This window comes from Macadamia integrifolia, chromosome 3 (assembly GCF_013358625.1).
Source record: "Macadamia integrifolia cultivar HAES 741 chromosome 3, SCU_Mint_v3, whole genome shotgun sequence".
Lineage (NCBI taxonomy): Eukaryota > Viridiplantae > Streptophyta > Magnoliopsida > Proteales > Proteaceae > Macadamia > Macadamia integrifolia.
This window is the reverse complement of record NC_056559.1, coordinates 10,323,375-10,340,119: the sequence shown is the minus strand read 5'-3', so window position 1 is coordinate 10,340,119 and position 16,745 is coordinate 10,323,375. Positions and strand designations below refer to the sequence as shown.

At 37.8% G+C, this 16,745-nt stretch overlaps 2 long non-coding RNA genes across 4 annotated transcripts; both read left to right on the top strand.

The window, feature by feature from the left end:
• Positions 1-1,063: 1,063 nt before the first annotated feature.
• LOC122072677 lies at positions 1,064-4,148 on the top strand. 2 transcript variants are annotated; one of them, XR_006138566.1, is made up of 4 exons: positions 1,064-2,148; positions 2,240-2,297; positions 2,407-2,664; positions 4,067-4,148. It is a non-coding gene; the product is annotated as an uncharacterized LOC122072677 (long non-coding RNA). The 2 variants fall into 2 exon arrangements; XR_006138565.1 differs by lacking the exon at positions 4,067-4,148 and having other exon boundaries at positions 2,407-3,102.
• Positions 4,149-8,591: 4,443 nt separating this feature from the next.
• On the top strand, positions 8,592-14,938 carry LOC122074902. Of its 2 annotated transcripts, XR_006139085.1 has the most exons (5): positions 8,592-9,030; positions 9,121-9,178; positions 9,299-9,546; positions 12,454-12,590; positions 14,433-14,938. It is a non-coding gene; the product is annotated as an uncharacterized LOC122074902 (long non-coding RNA). The 2 variants fall into 2 exon arrangements; XR_006139084.1 differs by having other exon boundaries at positions 12,454-14,479.
• Positions 14,939-16,745: the final 1,807 nt, after the last annotated feature.

Sequence of the window (16,745 nt, the reverse complement as noted above, 5' to 3'; positions counted from 1 at the left end):
CATCAACGTCAACATTGATGAGATTTTTTATTTCACAAAAGGAAGGGACGGTGTTTTGCAGATTAGTGTATGGATGCAAGTGTTAAAAAAATAAAAAAGCACCATAGAGAGGTATACTTCTTTTCCATGAAATAAATATATGAATCACTATAAATTTTGGATCCTACAACCAACATTTCAATTATGTGATCAAGAATTTCAATGAATATGAGACTGTCCAATCTACTGGTATCATCCTTTTATTGGCAGTGTCAATATGTTAAAAAAAGACACGGTTTTATTCTCTTTTAGATTTTCGAACCGCTTGGTATCCCATGTAGCGTAAAATTTATACCTAAAAATTGAACCGTTTCTATGATATAGCGATTTGGCACCCATGACTTTATATCGGACTAAGTTTTACGTCGGATCTGTCCATTTAAAATTCCTACATGTTTGGCATCCATGTGCGTAAGATTTACGACTGAGATTTTAAAGTTTTCGAATTTAAAATTTCTAGCCGTTTGGTATTTTTTTTTTTTTTTTTGGGTGAAGTTTGGTATCCATATGACGTATACTATATGGCGTAAGCTTTGTCTTGAAATACTACGGTTTACTCCAGTTTAAATTTATAGCCGTTATCTAGCGCAAGATTTCCGTCTGAACCCTCGCACCGCCTCAAGACAAATCTTGAAGATTTCCGTCGAAACCGAGGAAACAGTATACTGGGACAGGGAAGGAGAAGAACGAGAGAGGGCAGGGGAGAAAGGAGAGGGGGAGAGGGAGAGGGCGGGGCAAAGAGAAGCAGAGAGGGGTCGTGGGAGGGAGAGAGGGAGAGAGTGCTGTGGAGGGAGAGAATTGCAGAGCGTGTGAGAGGAAAGTAGTGCGATCGTCTTTTTTTTTTTTTCTCCCTTGGTAGGGTTTGTTCATGCTGTTCATGTTTCAGACCTTACTTGAAACTTGAAATTCATAGAAATTGAAGAGAGAGAGAGAGAGAGAGAGAGAGAGAGAGAGAGAGAGAGAGAGAGAGAGAGAGAGTGGAAATCAACGAATTTGAAAGTTCGTTCGTTTTCGAAGACGTGAATCAGATCAGTACTTGGATGCAAGATCTACCGAAGACGTGGATCGAAGTCCTCGTCTAGGGAATTGCTTAATCTAGGTAAATTCAGAGGGATTGTTTGCCTGCTTCTTTCAACAGATCTCATTCACTAGTTGATCGGGAGGTGCTCTGCTTCTGTCGGATGATTTTGTGATTCTGTCAAGAAGTGCAAGTAATGCTTGATTTGCACTATTAAATCTAGAGATGCTTTACCTTGTATTAATTAGTAATGGTGTCTGGGAATCACCCAATAGATTCCTTTTTTAATTCACTTGACGCCGTGAAGGGTGCTCTTTCACCACTTGAATCTGGCATTCGTCGCACTGCGAAGGGTCTAGAGTTGTTCTTGGCGGATAATCTCGAACTGTTCCCAGAACTGAATTTCACTGCCGAGAACAGTAGGGGGGGCTCTTATTTGAAGAAGAAAGTTGGTGACAGAAAGGAAAGTGTATCCATAAAATTTCCAATCAAGGTGTTGTTGAGAACGTTTTTCGCCAACTCCGGAGCCAATGAACGCAGGGTCGTGCTTCTGAAGAAGGGGTCCAAAGAGAAGGTCTCTTGCACTAATTGCTTGCAGTTTGCAGTTACTTGGCCTTTGTTGCTCAGCAGTTTTGTTCATGCATTTCCAAGTCCATTCAAAAACGGAAGGAAGCGTCTTCAGACTCAGGGTGCTCTAGACAGTTGTTGTTCAGATGCATACAAGGAGTCAACATCATCAGGGGTATCTAAACAGAAGGGGAGGGAATATGGTATAGATGTGACTCAGATATTAACATCGTTTTTTTTTTCTTTGGGATCCCTCGGTAGGGTTAGTTCATGCTTCAGGCCTTACTTGAAACTTGAAATTGGGTAGAGAGAGGGAGAGATGAAAGTAATGCGATCGTTTGTTTTTTGTTTTTGTTTTCTCCCTCGGTAGGGTTAGTTCATGTTTCAGAAACTCGAAATTCATAGGAATGAATGGATTCACATGTCGAATCCAACGCAGAGGAGGAACTCGTGTTACTTGATAGGGTTTGATCTATTTTCTGAAGGGGAAAAGATCCTCGGATGGTTGGCTCACTCTTGCATCTGTGAGTTTTTCATAAGTTACTTCCTCATTCTTGCCTTAATTCTCTTCTTCCGATTCATTTTATTTGGAAGTTTGTTAATGTTGTTAAGCAGGTGAAAGTTGTTATTCATATTCAGCTGAGATGACGTGGATTACATGTGGCAGTGCATGGTGGAGTCACTTCTTTTCTTCCTTTTCAAGATTTTCTTCTCTTTTCTTTTGTGGACATCCAAAAACTACCTAGGTTTTCTATTCGACTGATTCAACTCGATAATGGCAGAAGGAAACGGATCGGAACGAGGGCTTGCAGGAAATCGCTCAATAAACTCAAGAAAACGCTTCGGCCACCGTCCACAGTCCACCGTTACTGGTCTCGACTGAACTAGAGATGCGGTCCGATGAAGTTATACCATTCAACAATGAATGGGAAGGTAGACATAGAGATCGCAGAGAACTCGAATCCAAGCTTGGGTTTTATTTATTTATTTATTTTTTGGAGGCTAAATGAGGCTTGGATGGTTGCTCCCTCTTTTCATCTGTGAGTGGTTTAATCAGATACTTGCTTCTTCACTTATCCTCTGTCGTTTTATTTTGTGCACTTTTGCTTCGTATCATTTCTTTCTTTTTTTTAGTTACTTTACTATTGATATGTGAACGTCATTTGGTTGAGATAAGGCTTTGAGTTGAGTTGAGTAGATATATCTATAAATGTATCTGATGAAACATCACCAAGGCGTAAGAGAAAAACCACTATATAAAATTTGGTGGAGATCTCCCCAAGGGCATGAGTAGTCTAGCACTCTAGGTGCTTTATAGAACTCAGATTTATATATAAAAATTCAATGCTTCTTGAGGATGTCTTGAAGAAAACAAAACACTTCTCAAGTACTAACGCTGACACAGGGCTCTTTCCACCATTGTTTTTCATAATGATGCTAAAATAAATTATGGCCTATGCTTCTTTAGGAAATTTTCCTTGTTGGGGGGGGGGGAATCTGCCTTGATACTTTCAGCAGATGGTTCAGACAAATAGGGATTGTGTGGTCGCTAGCTCTCCCATGCTATTGATGCCATGTCACTGACAAAAAGTATTTCTCCTATTGCTTTATTTTTTTTCTGACATTTTACATTTTAACATTTTTAGAACCTGATGCCTTGGGAATAATACTTGGGGGACACCTGGAAACATGTTTCTCAGTGGATATAGACTTCATGAACTTCAGCCTATATTCTTTCCCAAAATATTTTGGTTTTTCTTACCATCTTGGCATGTCGTATGTGTGCATGCCAGTTCCCACATTTTCTCAAGTCTTAAAAAGGGTTTTTCGTCATTTCCTTCCTCAGGTTCTTCTTTGAATTGTGTGACTCCGACTTATTGACTTCGAGAATGACATCGGATCCTAAAACCTGATTTTGGTTTACACAATTATAACATTTGTGCAGTTCCTATTATCTCCTATTGATTTATTTCTATCAAGTATCAACAATGTCCCATATAGGCCTTGTGAGGGTGCCAGTATGCATGTCTGATCCACTTCTTCAGAAGGGGGGGGGGGAGATTAGGTCAGTATATTGCTTTTATTATATACTGCTCATTGTTGATGGAAGGGGCAAGTGCAGAAATTTATCAAGTTCAAGCCAGACAATCTCAATTATTTTCTTGGATATATCTGACCAGGATTTATTGTCAATAATAGTGAACTTATTTGATCCTCCCGAGTCAGTGTCATCCTTATCGCATTTTACTGTTCTCGTGTATATATGTTGTTTTAGAGTTCTGACTATCCTAGGAAGGGAGTAATATTCCTTCTCTTTGGACTAGATTAACAATATAATATGAAATCATATTTCTAAATAAGATCATATGTTTTGATTGTTTTATATTTATTTTTAATTACACCAATTTATTGATTGAAATAATTGTTTTCCTTGCCACTTAGGTGCTGGTGGAGGATGTTTTCTAAAGAATTCATGGCGCTGCATTTCTTCCTTGAATCTCTGGTTTTTTTTTTTTTGGGGGGGGGGGGTGGTGGCTCTTGATAGGTTTTGTTGACTATCATGTGCCTTTTTACAGTTTTTACTTCTATAATTCTCATTGCTTCTATATTTTTTACCATAGTATTTTGTGCTATCTATGTTTTATGAGCTTGGCACTGGAACACACAAAAAAGTTATGTAATTCATCTTTTAAACTGTTTCTCTATATGAAGTTCTGAACATCTAGTTGCAGACTGAATCATAAGTTCTGAATTTTAGTTCTGAAAATTGATCCTGTTGCTAGCTACAAGCATTTTTTTTTTAATAGCTTCCTAATACCAAAGTACTTTCCAACATTATTACACTCTTTACACAGACTGTAATGTCACTGCTGCACTTGTACAGAACTGGAAGCGCAATAACTGAAGATAGGTGTAAGAGGACAATATAATGTGAAAATGTTATTGATTATTCATCCAAAGAAAAGTGAAAATATAAAATCATGCGTAACTTTAGCATTTAATTCTTTCTCTCATATGAATATTTATTGCTGTGAATAAAAGATTTTTTTGTTGTAATTTTTTGGCAAATGATGTCTCTTTATAGCAGTAAATGTAGTTTATTTCCTGGGAACTTTTGTTTGACAAATTTTAAATGTAGTAAATTCAGGTGAAGCACAGACAGAAGTACCCACAGCTTCCTACCAAAGCAGCCTTTCTTACCGTGGCTCTTCTGTAAACATTCTGCGTTTCTCTCCTTCTGGTCAGGACACATCTATACTTCAAACAGTTAGTAAAATGTGATTTTCGTAAATCTATATTCACCTACTGCTATACCGCATAGTAAATGGATTTAATAATTGCAAATGGTAAACATAAATATCTCTGGTATAAATAAAATGTATTTACTAGGAATGCGCCTTTGCTATGCATACAGATGCTTAATCCTTACAGCATGGTTGCATTTTCTTTTCCTCGAGAAGGTTAGGAAACCTCTATCTCATTTTTATAATAATTTTTTCAAGGGGAAATGAGTTTCTTATATTTATTGTCTTGTTCTGAACATATATGGTATCGTCTACGAAGGTACATTTTATGGTTTTTGCAGTTGGTCTGGTCTGCAGTCGTGAGATTTCTTCGATACCCAATTCTATGGGCAGAGGGACATGACTTTTGTATGGTGTAACATTCTAATATTTTCCCGTTAGCCTTGTAGGTTTTTATAAATTGGTGTAAAGCCTCTAACGCAATAAATTATTTTGGTATTACTGAGCTGTGATGGATGCCATGCTCAAATTTACCTCTTTTCAAGTAATTTAAGCAATAGATTTGAGGCTTGCATGTAATTTGTTTTCTAGATGTCAAATAAGTTTTTTTTCTTAAGGGGAATATGTCAACATTTATAAGACCTATGGTAGCAGGGATCTAAAAGAAATATATAGAAGACTTATGGTAGGAGGGTATCTATGGTATTGGTGAAAATCTGAATTTATGAAGAGTTCCCTGCTTCCCTGGTGGGGGGATGTAATATTTGAGTTAGTAAAGCAACAGAATTTTGTCCTGCAGCCAACTCCATGCACATTTGATACCTTTGAGCACAATATAAAACATGACTCATCTTGTACAAAGATTGATTTGAGTGAATATTTTCAGTATTTCAAGAACTTAGGAGAGTCAAAGTGCAAACCACCTGACCCTCCCGGTACAGACTACCTAACCACCTCTCTTAACAGCCACGGCCAGAGCATAGCAGAAAAGTGCATCTTGACATAGAACAAAGCAAACCCCACCTTCACCCCTCACGAATATATATATATATATTATATATTGAAGCGAAACCCCAAAAACTGCACCTTAAGGAAAGTGATCAACAGAGAATTTTCAGTCAGCATGTCATGGCCAATCCTATCAATACTAAAGGCATGCGTGGTTGCCATAATGATGCAAAATACACAAAAAAAGGGAACACATCCACATGTCAGTTTGAATGCTTTTCTTTCTAGATTATTATTGGCCATTGCTGCATTGTTCTCTGTTTCTAATATACATGCTTATCATTATATTGTGCTGCCTCTAACAATTCCAGTCCCAATCTAGGTCCTAGTGAGTCAGCATAGTCGACGTGGGCCGCAACTGCAGGAGACCCTATTGTCTAGGTAGTCTCCTACATCAATCTGGATCCTTTGGAATCCCTAAAATAATTCCAAATCTCTGTGATCTCTTCTTCCTCCCAATTCATGCACCTTTCTATTTCTAACTCTAATAGTGGTAGGCTTCTCTTCTTCACTACTATCTATGGTCTCAACCATGCGCACGATCGTGTTCCTCTCTAGAATGATCTTAGGCATCTGGTCGCCCAAGTGGGCTCCCTTCCTTGGGGTTGGGGTGGAGACTTTAGTGTGGTTCGTTATGCTTATGAAAAGCTTGGAGGTATGGCCATAGACTCCTCTGCTGTTGATTCCTTCAACTCCTGCTGGTGATGCCAGCCTCAATGATCTCAGATGGTCTGGAATCAAGTTTACTTGGAATAACAAAAGAGCTGGTTCAAACCGTGGTCTGGAATCAAGTTTACTTGGAATAACAAAAGAGCTGGTTCAAACCGTATTGCTTGCAAACTTGACAGTGTTCTTGTCAATGGAGCACGGCTCTCATCCTTTCCCTCCTCTCATGTCTCCGTTGAACCCCCTACTCGGTGCAACGCAACAACTGCATCACCAATCTTGCACAGTCCCTTTGCCTTTGCATGTTGAAGGGCAAACTCTAATGCTTCCTCAGTTGATTCTGCGTGAGATGCCCTTGCAGACCCTGCAGTGAAAACAGGGACCAACCCCCGGAAAATAAGGCTATGCCTTGCTGGAGCTTCGTCGCTGATTAATCAATCAAAAAAATCTGTCTTTATCTCAGGAACCACCATAGATAAGATTGGCATTACAGGCCTGAACTTGGCCACAAGCTTTGCAGTGCTTCCCCCTCTGGTTAGAACCAAAATCAGAGCTGGCTTTGGTAGAGTTGGCAGTCCGCACTGCTGAAGATGCCAAACTCTCCAATGGGCTCATGGGCAAAGGTGCAGCTTCCATAGCCCGTTTAAACACTGCTCCATAATCAAGGGAGCACTCAGCTTCTATGCAAATCTTAGCCATGGTTCGCACAGCAAGTTCAGGATAAGCCCCAGCAGCTGTTTCCCCACTGAGCATCACACATTCTGTGCCATCAAGCACTGCATTAGCAACATCATTGAGGTTAAATCACAGTAAATGTTCTATTGTAGAGATATCTCTGTTTTTCTGGTTTCATTTTGGATATCTTGAATTTATTGTCGATGAATGCAATCAATTTAGTTCCAGTCTGCTGGTTTTTTTCTTTATCTTTTGATAAATTCGATGATGTCTTTGGCTGGATAGATGATGCTTAGCTACTATACTCGGATGCAAAGTATGTGTCCCCAATGGTGTTTGACTAAAGAGCCAGTGTGAAACTTTGTCACTTAAACCTTCTGATTCATCGTCCTTCAGATCTTGTGTCGTTTTATGCCCACTGAAGTATGACATTCTGTACACGTTTGGGAGAACCTATGACTACAAATGCTAATCGTCCTTCAGATCTTGTGTCGTTTTATGCCCACTGAAGTATGGCATTCCGTACAAGTTTGGGAGAACCTATGATAGGAGTTGCACTTGTCACTTAAACCTTCTGATTCATCATCCTTCAGATCTTGTGTCGTTTTACGCCCACTGAAGTATGACATTCTGTACAAGTTTGGGAGAACCTATGACTACAAATGCTAATCTGACATATTTTTCTTTATATCTTCATTAGGTGCATGTTCCTGCTCGATATGATAATTCTACTCTTTACCATGCTGCTCGGGGCAGAAGCTTTGACGACTCTGAGAATTATCTTCCTACCAACAAACAAATAATTAAAGATCGTGTTTTGCCAGAGAATAATCTTCTGAAAAGCTTACCAGCTGATAAAGAGAAGGCTAATTCTGTTGCTAAAATCAAAGTTGCGGTATGCTACTTTGCTACTTTTGGGTTCTCCTCCTCATTTTTGTAGGGATTAGTGACTCTTTAAAAGCACTGTGATAGCATAATTTAATGGACAACCAGTCCCTTATTATACTTGACATGAAGCTACCATCTGACTCCTCAATACTGGTTACTGATGTGATTTTCATACTGATTGTCATTTTAAACCTTGCCAGAAACAAGAGAAGTTGTACCTTTTTGTGTTTTCGCACTAAGTTGTCCTTTTGTTATCTGGATATTTCAAAACACTTGCTCAAACTATCTGCTCTACCATTTTTTATTACAGAATCTTTATAGGCTCCATAATCTTTAGCTTTTCTGAACACTGGATAAACAATTATGCTTCAGATACTTTTCTCATGTTCAAGTCTTGTTTTGGGTTATCTGTACATTTCAAATTGTAGGCTGAAGCAATGTATCGTTGTGTATTTTCTTTCTCATTACCCAGTTTGGTCGGGTCTACTTTCAAATCTAAGTACAAGTTTTCCCCCTATTTCTATGCCGCCACGAAGGTATGCATATTTCAAAGTCCTTTTTGGTGTCATTGCATATTTAACTGATACACCTTTGGCATTTGAATCAAGGAAAGTAATGCGATCGTCATTTTTTTTTTTTCTTTTGAATCCCTTGGTAGGGTTAGTTCATGCTTCAGGCCTTACTTGAAACTTGAAATTGGGTAGAGAGAGGGAGAGATGAAAGTAATGCGATCGTCTGTTTTTAGTTTTTTTGTTTTTCTCCCTCGGTAGGGTTAGTTAATGTTTCAGAAACTTGAAATTCATAGGAATGAATGGATTCACATGTCGAATCCAACGCAGAGGAGGAACTCGTGTCACTTGATAGGGTTTGATCTATTTTCTGAAGGAGAAAAGATCCTCGGATGGTTGGCTCACTCTTGCATCTGTGAGTTTTTCATAAGATACTTCCTCATTCTTGCTTTAATTCTCTTCTTCCGATTCATTTTAGTTGGAGTTTGTTAATGTTGTTAAGCAGGTGAAAGTTGTTATTCATATTCAGTAGTGATAACGTGGATTACATGTGGCAGTGCATGGTGGAGTCTTTTCTTTTCTTCCTTTTCATGATGATTCTTCTCTTTTCTTTTCTTGACATCCAAACACTACCTAGGTTTTCTATTTGACTGATTCAACTCGATTCAACTCGATTATGGCAGAAGGAAACAGACAGAACGAGGGCTTGCAGGAAATCGCTCAAGAAACTCGGGAAAACGCTTCAGCCACCATCCACCGTCCACCGTTACTGGTCTTGATTGAGCAAGAGATGCGGTCCGATGAAGTTATTGTTGAATGGGAAGGTAGACATAGAGATGGCAGAGAACTCGAATCCAGGCTTGGGTTTTATTTATTTATTTTTTTTTTGGAGGGTAAATGAGGCTTGGATGGTTGCTCCCTCTTTTCATCTGTGAGTGGTTTCATCAGATACTTGCTTCTTCACTTATCCTCTATCATTTTATTTTGTGCAATTTTGCATCGTATTTCTTTCTTTTTTTCTGTTGCTTTACTATTGATATGTAAACCTCATTTAGTTGGGATAAGGCTTTGAGTTGAGCTGAGTAGATATATCTATAAATGTATCTGATGAAACATCACTGAGGCGTAAGAGAAAAACCACTATCTAAAATTCAGTGGAGATCTCCCCAAGGGCATGAGTAGTCTAGCACTCTATCTCCCTATGAGGTGCTTTATAGAACTCAGAATTATATATAAAAATTCAATGCTTCTTGAGGATGTCTTGAAGAAAACAAAACACTTCTCAAGTACTAATGCTGACACAGGGCTCTTCCTACCATTGTTTTCCAGAATGATGCTAAAATAAATTATGGCCTATGCTTCTTTAGGACTTTTTTCTTGTGGGGGGTGGGGGGGGGGTAGGGGGAATCTGCCTTGATACTTTCAGCAGATGGTTCAGACAAATAGGGATTGTGTGGTCACTAGCTCTCTCATGCTATTGATGCCATGTCACTGACAATAAGTATTTCTCCTATTGCTTTATTTTTTTCTGACATTTTACATTTTAACATTTTTAGAATCCAGATGCCTTGGGAATAATACTTGGGGGACACCTAGAGACATGTTTCTCAGTGGATATAGACTTCATGTACTTCAGCCTTTATTCTTTCCCAAAATATTTTGGTTTTTCTTACTATCTTGGCATGTCGTATGTGCACGCCAGTTCCCACATTTTCTGAAGCCTTAAAAAGGTTTTTTTGCCATTTCCTTCCTCGGGTTCTTCTTTGAATTGTGTCTCCAACTTTGACTTTGAGAATGACATCGGATCCTAAAACCTTATTTTGGTTTACATAATTATAAAATTTGTGCAGTTCCTATTATCTCCTATTGATTTATTTCTAGCAAGTATCAACAATGTCCCATATAGGCCTTGTGAGGGTGCCAGTATGCATGTCTGATCCACTTCTTCAGAAGGGGGGGGGGGGAGTAGGTCAGTATGATGCTTTTATTATACAGTGCTCATTGTTGATGAAAGGGGCAAGTGTAGAAATATATCAAGTTGAAACCAGACAATCTTAATTATTTTCTTGGATGTATCTGACCAGGATTTATTGTCAATAATAGTGAACTTATTTGATTTTCCCATGTCAGTGTCATCCTTATCGCATTTTACTGTTCTCGTGTATATATGTGTTTTAGTGTTCTGACTATCCTAGAATGGAGTGATATTCCTTCTCTTTGGACTAGATTAACAATATAATATGAAATCATATTGCTAAATAAGATCTTATGTTTTGATTGTTATATTTATTTTTAATTACACCAATTTATTGATTGAAATAATCGTTTTCCTTGCCACTTAGGTGCTGGTGGAGGATGTTTCGTAAAGAATTCATGGCGCTGCTTTTCTTTCTACTGCTTATGTTTCTTCCTTGAATCTCTCTTTTTTTTTTTGGGGGGGGGTCTTGATAGGTTTTGTTGGATATCATGTGCCATTGAACAGTTTTTACAACTTTTTAATTCTTATTGTGATGTAGCTGTGTAGTCTTAGGAAATTTTCACTGCTTTTTTCCTCTTTGCCCTAGTTCACTGTTTTCAGTCCCTTATTATACTTGACATGAAGCTACCATCTGACTCAATACTTGTTACTCATGTGATTTTCATGCTGATTGTCGTTTTGAACCTTGCCAGAAACAAGAGTTGTACCTTTTTGTGTTTTCGCACAACCTTGCCAGAAACAATAGAAGTTATACCTTTTTGTGTTTTCGCACCAAGTTTTCCTTTTGTTACTGAACATTTCAGAACACTTTCTCAAAGTATCTGCTCTACCATTTTTTATTGCAGAATCTTGATAGGCTCCATCATCTTTAGGTTTGCTGAACACTGGATAAACAATTATGCTTCAGATGCTTTTCTCATGTTCAAGTCTTGTTTTGGGTTATCTGTACATTTCAAATTGAAGGCTGAAGCAATCTGATGACATATAGTTGTATCGTTCTGTACTTTCTTTCTCATTACCCAGTTTGGTCTGGGTACTTTAAAATCTAGGCACAAGTTTTCCCCCTATGTTTATGCCGCCACAAAGATATGTATATTTTAAAGTCCTTCTTTGTGTCATTGCATCTTTAACTGATACACCTTTGGCATTTGGTGACGATATGTGTAAACTGGATTTTTGCCTTTTCTTGTGGGGTGGATTTTTTTCCCTGAAGTATTTAGGTTCCCCTTGTTATCCATTTCTTTAATTTTTGTTCCTTATCGAGTCAGTTTCAATGAAGATAGGAGTCTCTTAGATAAACTTATAAAGTCTGTCTATCATGTTACTTTCCTATTTTTCAGTATTTCACTAGCCATTTCATTTCTCAAAGTTTGCTATAATTGAAAGTTTGAAACCAGGGAAATATTGTGAAATATTGTTATTACAGTGTAGCTTATCAGGGGAATTTTTTTTGTTATTATAGCGTAACATTTTGCATTCTTGCTTGCCTTTTTAGGTATATCTTCTTTTGGTTGCCATTGTTAATACATTTTTTATCGAGATATCTTCTTGTCACTTTTATTAGATCATATTGAGAACAAATCTGGCTTCTCCGCTTGTTAGATGGGCCTGAAAATGCTTGTACTTGATGAGGCTGCCCACTTATTAGATTTAGGATTTTGGAAAGATATAGAGAAGCTTGTTGATTGTATACCACGTCAAAGGCAGTCCTTGCTGTTTTCTGCTACTCTCCCAAAAGAGGTTAATTTGTTGAATTCTCCTTTCAGGTTTTCTTCATTTGAAGTCAACTTTTGTACTTGCTGTAAACAAGAAATAGAAACATGTGCTTTTGCTATTTCCTGAATTTATGAATTTTCGCAGGTTCGCCACATTTCACAGCTTCTTTTGATAAGGGAACGTGTTTTTATTGATACGGTGGGTCTTGGTGGTGTGGGAACTCATGACAAGGTATGAATCTTCAATAGTGATACCTTGGTGGTGTGGAAACTCATAACAAGGTACGAGTCTTCAATACTGATTTTTTATTTCTGGTTTGCTATATTTATCAATTTATCAACAAGTGCCACCTTATGAATTTTGTATCATTAAATCAATAAATTTATTGAAAGAAGAAAATTAAGTTCAACCAAGTGTGTTCAGGGGATTGCCTCATAAATTTCATGAATGTTTCGTGTTTGGTTTCATCTGAAATGTTCTATCAAAGAAGCTTTGTTGCTCTGTTTGTAATTGTTCTATTGATACCGTTCACCATGTAGGATCTGGTGATCTGGTCTTGCAAATTTTTAGAGCTGTGTTTTGGATTCTTTGCACTGTAATGGATGAATATCAATTGTTCTAACAGTGGCAAGCACAATCAAGATATATGAAGAAAAGGTGAATTGAGCAGGGGAACAACCAGTAACATGTAACGCAGGGTGTAGGATGTAATAGGAATGAGTCGAATGACTCCAGTAGTACTCGTTATCACCAACAGTAGTTCCTTCCACAATGATAGAACAAACAGTGGTCACAGCCTCAATAGGCCTAAAGTTGCAGAGAACTTGAAATAGAAACAAGAGAAGAAGAAGGGGATATGACCAAGGCCTCTCACCCATGGCTGTGGTCAGTATGCCATTAACCCAAAAGGCATCTCTCACCTCACAACTGTTTCTCACAGCAAGCAGCAAGACAGCGAAGGCACAAATAGCCAGTTCCGTTAAACTTCAAATTGTTTTTTATTTTTTATTTTTGAGGGTGGGGGGTGGGGGAGCTACATGGCCCTTATATTATAAGGAAGGATCTACTCCCTTCAAAAGAAACTAATAAAAATGGAAACTACTGGGAAAAAAAGGTCCAAAAATGTAGTAGTGGGCCTTGTACAAGAAGTAAATAATAAATAGAAAACTACTAAATAAAACAAAAAGAAACCGAAGTAACTATGGATCTACTCCCGTCAAAAGAAACTATAAAAAATGGAAACTACTGAAAAAAAAAAGGTCCAAAAATTTAGTAGTGGGCCTTGTACAACAAATAAATAATAAATAGAAAACTACTAGATAAAAAAAGAAAAGAAACCAAAGTAACTATGTAGTTATACTACAATATGGACCCCACGAATCTGGTTTTTAGTTAACCAGTAGCATCCAGACCAAGGTTGGCATGGCCTGAACCAAAATAGGTTCAGTTGAAGAACTGTGGCCTATTGAAGGGCCTGGTTCTTCTTCTTCTTGCGGCTATACTATTTTGAGTATAGCTTGTCTACATCAGAGTGGGTCCTCTTTGTTTTCCTCCCTGGTGTTATTTCTCCCTAGTTGGATTTCTTTTTAACAAAGATTTCTCAGTTCTCTTTAGTAAAGCTTGTTGAGATTGACGCTAGGATTAGCGCTAGTTCCTTGGATCAATAGGGTCAATTCTGTCCTATTGGACCCAGTACTTTTAGTTAGGGTTACTTCTTTATGTCTTGGGGGTATTCTTGTATTTTCATTCTTATGAAAGAATATTAAGGTTAGGGAAAACCTGCGATCAAACCATTCTGGTAAGATCGCAGGTCTCTTCTCATCTTTTGGGGATTCTCCTTCGGTTGTACCTCTCTCTTCTCTCTTCTCTTCTTTCTTTTTCTTTTGGTTTGATTACAAGGTATCTGGGATTGTAACATAGCTTTTTTGAATTTTCTGCTTTGTAGTAATCAGTTTTTCATCTTTTACTGTTGCTATTTTATGACTTGTAGTTGATGTTTTCTAGCCTGCAGCAATGAGTTCTTTATTTTCTACTATTTCTACATGTGTAAGGTATGGTTTTCTTTCATTTTTTGAACTGACATCCATTTGGCTTACAATTTCTAGGTCTTTCTTCTTATACAGCTGATGGGCATTGCACCAATGCTACTGCTACTGGTTTACAGTTACCTGGTGTTTTAGATGATTTATTTGCATACAATGGTCCACTTGGTGCTGTTTTCACAGAAGCAGTGTCACTTTACCTTTGGGATCCTACTGCTCAAGTATTACATCTGAAATTCATGTAGTCCACTTATCTTTTCTGTCGCTCTCCCTTGCAACCTCCCAATCCCCAAAAAATAAAAGTCACATGTTTTTTATCCTTTGTTCATGAGAGCAAGTGGTACGTGCTTGCATCTATAGTGGTCCATCAGATGGCAATCCCTTGGAGAGTGTCCTGCTTGAGGAGGTCACTGGTGTTTGGGGTTTAAATGGACCAAGAACTTGGGAAGGCTGTTACTATGTCTAGGAAGTCTCCGTCTATCATCCTAGCACCTTGAAAATTGAAATGTGCACAACAAATGATCCATATGCAAGATGGTATGGTGGTAATTTTATTCTACCAAAACTTCTTGCAAAAATAGCTTAGGTGTTGCTCAAGTTTAAGGCATATTATCTTTCTTCACATGCCTGTATGTAATTGCATGCATGCATATCTCTACATTTGCAATATGTTTGTACCGTCATTGAACTGGAGTTGTTTGTACTTGCATATGAATATTTCATATTATGTTGGTCTTTTCATCCTTTTGGACTAGGATCTCATTGAATGGCATGAGGACATTGATGGTCAATCTTGATTGTGATAACTTAAAACCAGAGGGGTGGGATGGATTGGCGGATGAGAAACCTATACTTTCTTCTTTTTCTGATATGAGTATTTATGAGTTGCACATAAGAGACTTCAGGTTGATCTTTTACCCCTTGTTTATTATATTTTTTTTCTTTATCTTCTGCATGTAGTATGTCTGATGTACTATAGTGTTTAACGTACAAACAAACTGCTGCAAATTGTTCAATACTCGTACTCTATTTTACCTACATTTTAGATGTTGAAAACATAACCACCATGGTTGCCTTTCCAATTAAGTTATGGGCTTGGGAGTGGTGAACATTGCTTCTGCTTGCTCTGACTTTTCTTAATTTATCCTTATACATGATTACAACTTGAATATACGTACAAGATGGATCTTCCACACAGCAAATAAGGTTTGAGCATCAGCTCTGACTTTTCTTACTTTATCCTTATACATGATTACAACTTGAATATACGTACAAGATGGATCTTCCACACAGCAGATAAGGTTTGAGCATCATTGAGAAATCCTTGCTGTTACCCTATTCCAAACCTTGCTTAGGATACTTTTATTGATTAAATGTTCTCAAAGCCTGAAACCTGATTTTAATGGTGATCCTTTTGATTGCATTCACTTGAAGATTACTTTTAGCTTTCTATTCCTATTTATATACACCGTTGCAACTGCAATGCTAGCGATCAGACTGTGAGACCTGATTTCCGCGGTGGTTATCTTGCTTTCACCTCTCAGATGGTGTTTGTTCTTTTGAACCCAAGTTCTTGAGTTAACCATAAAGTTCCTCAAAATACTATTAAATTTTTGTTTAAAGACATTGTCAATGTACTATTAAGGCTCGTATTTTCCTTTTTACTGGACCCATTTTGCTTGACTAGGATATGGATTTTCAGAAGTTTGTTACATAATTTTTATTATTAATCCTTTTTGCATTGATAGGCTAGGATGCAACTCGGGCTAGGCTGGGTTGGGAAACTAGTTAATTTTGAAAAGGGCCATGCTTCCAAGGCCCATTCCCTTGTAGTTCAAATTTATGTCCAATTTTTCTCTTCCTTGGGGCCAGTATATTGGTTGATCAGCTATGACTTTAGTACTGAAGGAGGCATAATTATGCTTTTATTTTTCAAGCACTTTCTCAATTGCAGTATGCTATGAAAATACTGCACAAGAGTACTATTTGAAGGACATCATAATCCATGTTGATGTAATGAACTATTGCACCCTGATGAGTAAACAACATGTTTGGTGGCTAGTAGAGAGGAAGTTATTGAGGGTATTGGGTGGCTGTTGCTAGAAGGGAACAATCTAATCTTAGGAAAACTTGCACGTTAATGCATGGACATTAGTAGAAACAGGAGTTCTGTAATGTGGTTTAATTATTGAGGGAGGGGAGTGGAAGAGCCTGCGTAGTGTCATTTGGATTTGTCCAAGTGTATATAAAACTTTTTTTTTGCTTCTTACTGGCAGGTATAAAAGCTGATATGGTATCGTGTAATGGGATAATTAGATAGCAATGAGTTATTGGTTCTATTTTGCAGAGGAACTGATATGCTTTGATATGATATGTTTCGGTGCATAATAATGC